General features: G+C 33.6%; 1 long non-coding RNA gene across 2 annotated transcripts in view; it reads left to right on the forward strand.

Annotated features, from left to right (window-relative positions):
- Window positions 1-4294, forward strand: part of LOC134736449 (uncharacterized) — a 105539-nt gene extending 101245 nt beyond the window's left edge. For both annotated transcript variants that reach the window (XR_010120454.1, XR_010120455.1), the window contains one exon: window positions 4222-4294. This is a non-coding gene — a long non-coding RNA (uncharacterized lncRNA). The remainder of the gene's footprint in view (window positions 1-4221) is intronic.
- The last annotated feature ends 1706 nt before the right edge of the window (window positions 4295-6000 follow it).

Raw genomic sequence — 6000 nt, forward strand, 5'->3', positions numbered from 1 at the left:
TATAAGCTGAACTTCATGAGTTAGCAATTTTGTTGCCAATAATTCACAAAAATAAAAAGAATCCTAGGAGAAGACTTACATAGAGCATAAGAAAATATGTATCCAAAATAATGTACATCTTAAAATGAAAGAAAATTGATTTGATTGAATTTGTGGTGTTTTATATACTAGGTTTTTGTTTCTGCTGAGTTAAAGCCTTTTCTTTCTGGAGCATTGTATACTTTGGATATCATTATAATAAAGGATATTACAGTCATAGATATGAATAACAAGTTTACGTGGCAATTAAAATCCAAATGATAAGGAACACATTAGGATTAACTGGTATATGTTAACTATATATAGGTGACTTGGGTTGGGAGAAGTTAAAAGTATTGAAAGGATCTCAGTAATTATTTATTCAGAAAGATAAATTTTTTTTGTATCAAAGGAAAAAGATGTCTTTGACCTAATGGGTCATAGCAAAGGCCTGGTTTAATCAGCTGTAATTAGAATGATCTGCATTGAAATGCTTTAGATCTAGGAAAAAATATGTCCAATTATTTTTCTATAGTAAACACTTCATGGAAGTAGAAGTATTTTTCAAGCATATTACCTCAATGATTGCTTTTGTTTCTAAGATCGAATTTTGGCTGCAGATCATAGAACACTTGTAATTTCAATTTTATTCCTAGCTCCCGAAATACTGAGTTAGAAATGCAAAGAAAAACCATGGATTTGGCAGTGCCACATAATACAGCAAGTTTGAGACCATTTGTTTGGCACTAAATTGAGTAGAGGAGAAATAACAAGCCCGCCCTGTACTGAATGAACTAGTACTTCTGCCTTTCAAAATCATCAAAGCAAAATTACCAAAGCCTCAATTTCTTATCTTCTGGTGGTTTCTTTCTTTTGTTGAATTCATTTTCTCTTTCACACAGTATTGCAATATAAGTCAAATTGAAAAAAGTATGTGAAAATTCTTTGAAGATTATGAAACATTATACAATTGCATACTTAATACACAACACCTAGATTTAAAATATAACTTCTCACTCTGAAAATCTTTATAGCAATTTTTTTTTTTGAGACAGGGTCTTGCTTTATCACCTAGGCTGGAATGCTGTGGCATGATCTCAGCTCACTGCAACCTCCACGTCCTGGGCTCAAGTGACCCTCCTGCCTTAGCCTCCAGAGTAGCTGGTATTACGGATGCCCACCACCATGCCTGGCTAATTTTTGTAGTTTTAGTAAACATGGGGTTTTGCCATATCAACCAGGCTGGTCTTGAAATCCTGACCTCAAGTGATCTGCCTGCTTTGGCCTCCCAAAGTGCTGGGATTAAGGCATGGGCCACCGTGCCTGGCCCTTTATAACAATTTTAAAGAAGTTTTTGTAGATCTACATTTGTCTTCCAGTTCTACATTTTTGCAGTTGTAAGAATTTGGCCTGAATGTAATTACTAATGGCTAATTTTTGAGTAAAGCATCATAGAAGATAAGAGAATAACTCACAGGTAGAAAAGATTTCTACTCTCAAGCCACTTTAATGAGTATAATGTTACAATGAAGCTGAGTCCTGCCTCAGATAGAAGAGAAGCTGTGACTGGTCAGTAATGTCTGCAGAGGAGTTGAGTGGCATGGGGAAAGTGGTGTACAGATCTTATAATTGTTCTTTGTAAAATAACCATTGGAAAAAGAAGTCTCAGATTCAGTGCAAGTGTCTGTCCACAACTGAAAGTAAGAGTGTACCCGATATTGCATTTCAGCCAGCTATACTTTCCTACAGCTCTTACTATGGGGTAAACCCTGTCCCTCACAAGCTTTACTTCTCAACTCATGCTCTGATCTACAGATATTTAGTTTCATAGAATGTAATTCCTGCTGGCCTCTACTAGAACACAAGAGTATATTTGAAGTAGAGTTCCAGATGCTTTTAAGCAGAATTATCTCAACATATATTTTAATTAGAAATTAGAAACGAAAGGTACCAAATATTAGGTCAGAAATTTCCTAAGAAAAATGTAGTCCTTTAAGTTAATAGCATCAGAATGTGTAGATACCCTTCCATTTAATATGTGCCTGAAGGATAGCGCACATTCACAGGTAGGGCACTTTCGCTGAGGACCAGATCTTCAGTGTGCTCAGAGCTTGCAGGAGACATCACTGATGCTGATGTGGACTTTGCTCCATGCTTGCCTGCCTGGACTATTCACAACCTCTCTGCTCAAACCTCCCCACCTACTGGAAAAGGAAGACACATGAGTTCTTTTCACCTCTGGGTTACCTTCTTTTCTGTTTTCTTTGTCCCCTGGCATGTCAGCTTCCTTCTGTCCTCTCTCTCACTCTTTCTTCTCCATTTTGAGGGTATATGGGGATTCTTTTACTTAGTCTTTTGTGAGCCTCTTTCCACTCGTGTCTTTTAACCATATGTCTCATACAGTCCTTCCCCCAACCTTCCCACTGCTGCTAAATTATTTAGCACAAAGATAAATATCAGTTCAAACCAAGATAGTTTTTAAAGTAATGGAACTCAATTAATGAAGATTTTTAAAGGAAAAAAAAAACCCTTTAAAGTAATTCTGTCAGGATTATTCTTTTATTGAAAAGATTTCAATCAGTCAACTGCTGTTTCACATTTCTTTGTTTGTCTCAAACTGCAAATTAGTTTTTTAATTGTTCGTGGAATGCAAATAAAGTAACAATCCTTTCCTACCAGATGTGCTGGATAGGCATGAGGGCACAATCATTTTCCTAGCCAATATTTTCATCAAGGACCTATTCAGAATCTTAGAATTACTTCCTATTTCCGGCATAATTGAACTGCAAAACATTGCTGGTTGCAGGTTTTTGTTTTTAAGTGTTCTTAGAGGCCTGGAGACTAGGATGCTAGGAATATTACAAAGAGCCTTAAATTGCGGCTTGACCTTGTATTGAAAGGCAAAAACTGTATTTACATTCTATTACAGGGGACTTCATGATTTGCACATTTGAATAAGAATCAAGATAGATATGCTGCCATGTCCCAATAAGACAGCACTTTGCCAGATAATTTCTGTTCAAGTGCCTGAGCCCCAAGGGTTCAGCAGGAACAGCCATGTAGAAATTGAGCAAAGTAGAGTTTCATAGTTTCATAGAATGTAACTATGAAATGGAGATGGCTTCCTTTTTAAGATTTTCTTTACTCACCCCATTGCAACCTAAGTGTTGTTTAATTACATAAGAAAAATACAAATATTGTAAATAAATTTTAAAATGGTGAAAAATCATGGATTATCACCCCCTGTCTTTTGTTGAAGTAAATGAGAGACCATGCAGTGTAATGGAATGGTAATTGTACTGTAAATCTGGAGTCCAGGAGTGTGACTTTTCTTGTTCCTCACCGAAGAGCACAAGTTCATCATGTGTAAAATGGGGAGGATTCAGAAAATGATCTCTAAGGTCCTTACCACTCCTAAGTTGGTATGTCTGTGAAAGATAATGGTGTCCGATGTTGCCTCAGAGGAAACCAGAAATTTATTTGTTCTTTTTCCTTCTCAATCTTTCTTCCTTTGCCCCTTTCCTTTTTTCTTCCTGTCTGTTTCATATTGACCTGCTTTTTTGGTTGACAAACTTTGGTCATCCAGTCACTTCTTAATTGATAGCTATTTCAGAGATTGTAGCAAAGGGACTATTTGGCTTCCTATCTATGCAAAATCCATTCTGCCTGATGACACTGCGTCGTTGACTTACTGATTGCCTATTTCTTCTGGAAATTTTCTCATTTTTCAGTTTCCGTATTACTGAAATATCCCGTTCTTCCTTCTTCATATAACTGGCTCTACTTATTGTTGTTACTTTTATGGTACTTAATTAATGTCTCACATTCAAGTTATTTTTATATTTGCTTGGGCTGGCTTATAAGGTACTGCATTGCAAGCTCTGTGCTTAAATTGCTTCATGCTTTCTCAGAGTCTAGGTATCATAATTATAATTAGAAATAATATAATTTTATCTGTTACATAATGTATTTTATATGCTTAACATATCTGTTTATAGTATTTTTAATAATATAATTTTATTTGTTATAGTATATATAATTTAATAATATAAAATAATATATTTTAAAAATAAAATAATATATTTTATAAAAATATATTTTTATCCATTATATATGATTTAATATATTTTGTCTGTTAATAATATATTTTATCTGTTCCATTTCTTGTTCCTAATTATGTATACTTATATTTTCACTTTACAGAAAACAAGTAAACCAACTTGCTGGAAGTATGTATGTTTCATATTTTGAATAAAATTTGGATTATTTATCAGAACTATTTTGTTTCTTTCATTATTCATTCATTAAAAAAATCTTTAGGACTTTGTTTTTCCTGTCTTGTTTTTCTTGTATTTCTATTTCTTAGCTTTTTGTTTTTCTATATTATGAATGGAGTATTTGATTTATATTCATGCTTTCATTGTTGAACAGTGAAGACTTGAAGCTCAGTACATGCTTTGAGCTCAGAATGGCTGTCTCCATTTGTATCATGAAGCTGTAGCTTTCTAAGGAATGTAGACTGCAATTAATGTTGCAGGGATGTAGGTGTATATATCTTTCAGAATTTGGGACTAAGCATTATAATTTCCACATAACCACAGAAAGCTTAAATTTAATTTTTTGATGTTTCAATTAAAAAATTCAAAATAAATTACACCTTATCTTGTCTTTAACATTTTTTTTTGATGCGGGATTATCTACATTTCTTCATTTATCAATGTAAGTGAATAGCTACAACCCCCTACTCTGAAAAATGAGGAATTTAGGTCATTATATTACTTTCTCGTTACTCCTCCAACTCCGTCCCAAACTGCTACTCTCTCAATCAGTCACATATTTATTTTTCAGTTATTTTATTGATTGCCTATATCAGTACATGATAGAATTAACCGTCTGTTTCTTAACTATAGGCAGACTCTCTTGACTGCCCTATTAGATGAAAGAATGAGTACATGTATGGTGCTCACCACCCCTCCCAACTTTTCCACCTACCACCACCATCCTCCTTATTATGACTTTTATTTATTTATGCTTGTATCATTTATATCTTATTCTATAATTCTTTCATGCTTTCTCTATAGATTTATTATAAATATTTTACTAAAAAAGATGTCAAACTGTTGAGTATATAGATATTATTTACTAAGGAATGAGGAAGAGTTTTGAAACCATGGGGGGAGAGGTAATCTTATTTTACTAAGTTTGGCTTCTTGAATGAGAACCATGATTTATAAAACTTGAGGCATGGAGGTAAACATATTATTTAAATTATCTAATATGATATTTATTCATCTTCTCACCACAATGATTCAGATTTTTCACCGTGCTTTTTGTTATAGGGAATTCATTCTCTTCTTCAAGACCGTCTTCTCAAAGGTTTTGATATGCAATTCTGTATGGACCATGTTCCTTCTCATCCTGATATACACTCATTTTTCTAAGATTTCATTGTAATTCTGGGTTTGTTATGCTACTTTTTTTCATCTCAGTTCCTATGTTATCTTCTTTCTTCTGTTCCTTGTTTTAATTTTGCTAAAGAATATGTTTTAATAATTATTTGGGGAAAGTCTGCGAATTTTCTGAGTCCTTGAAAGTTTGAAAATGTTACTATTTTACTAGTGTATTTGGGTAGCAGCTTGGCTAGGCTCCAAATTATTTATTTTTCTTGGCTCAAAATTCTTTTTTTATCCTCAAAACTTTGATGGCATTTTCCTAGTTTCTTCTAGTACCCAGTATTATTGATGAGAAATATTTTGCTATCCTGAGCCTCAGCACTTTGAAAATCATCCATGTTTTTTCTTTCTGAAATCTTGTCTAATTTTTCTTTTTGTTCTTGGGGGTGCAGAAATTTCTAGAGCCTCTGCATAAGAAAACTTCATTGAAAAGATTTAAAACAATTTACAGACTTTACTTTTTAGAATACTTTTAGATTTATGGAAAAATTGAGCACATAGTACAGAGAGTTCCCATATACACCCACCC

The sequence above is a fragment of the Symphalangus syndactylus genome, chromosome 4, assembly GCF_028878055.3.
Source record: "Symphalangus syndactylus isolate Jambi chromosome 4, NHGRI_mSymSyn1-v2.1_pri, whole genome shotgun sequence".
Taxonomy (NCBI): domain Eukaryota; kingdom Metazoa; phylum Chordata; class Mammalia; order Primates; family Hylobatidae; genus Symphalangus; species Symphalangus syndactylus.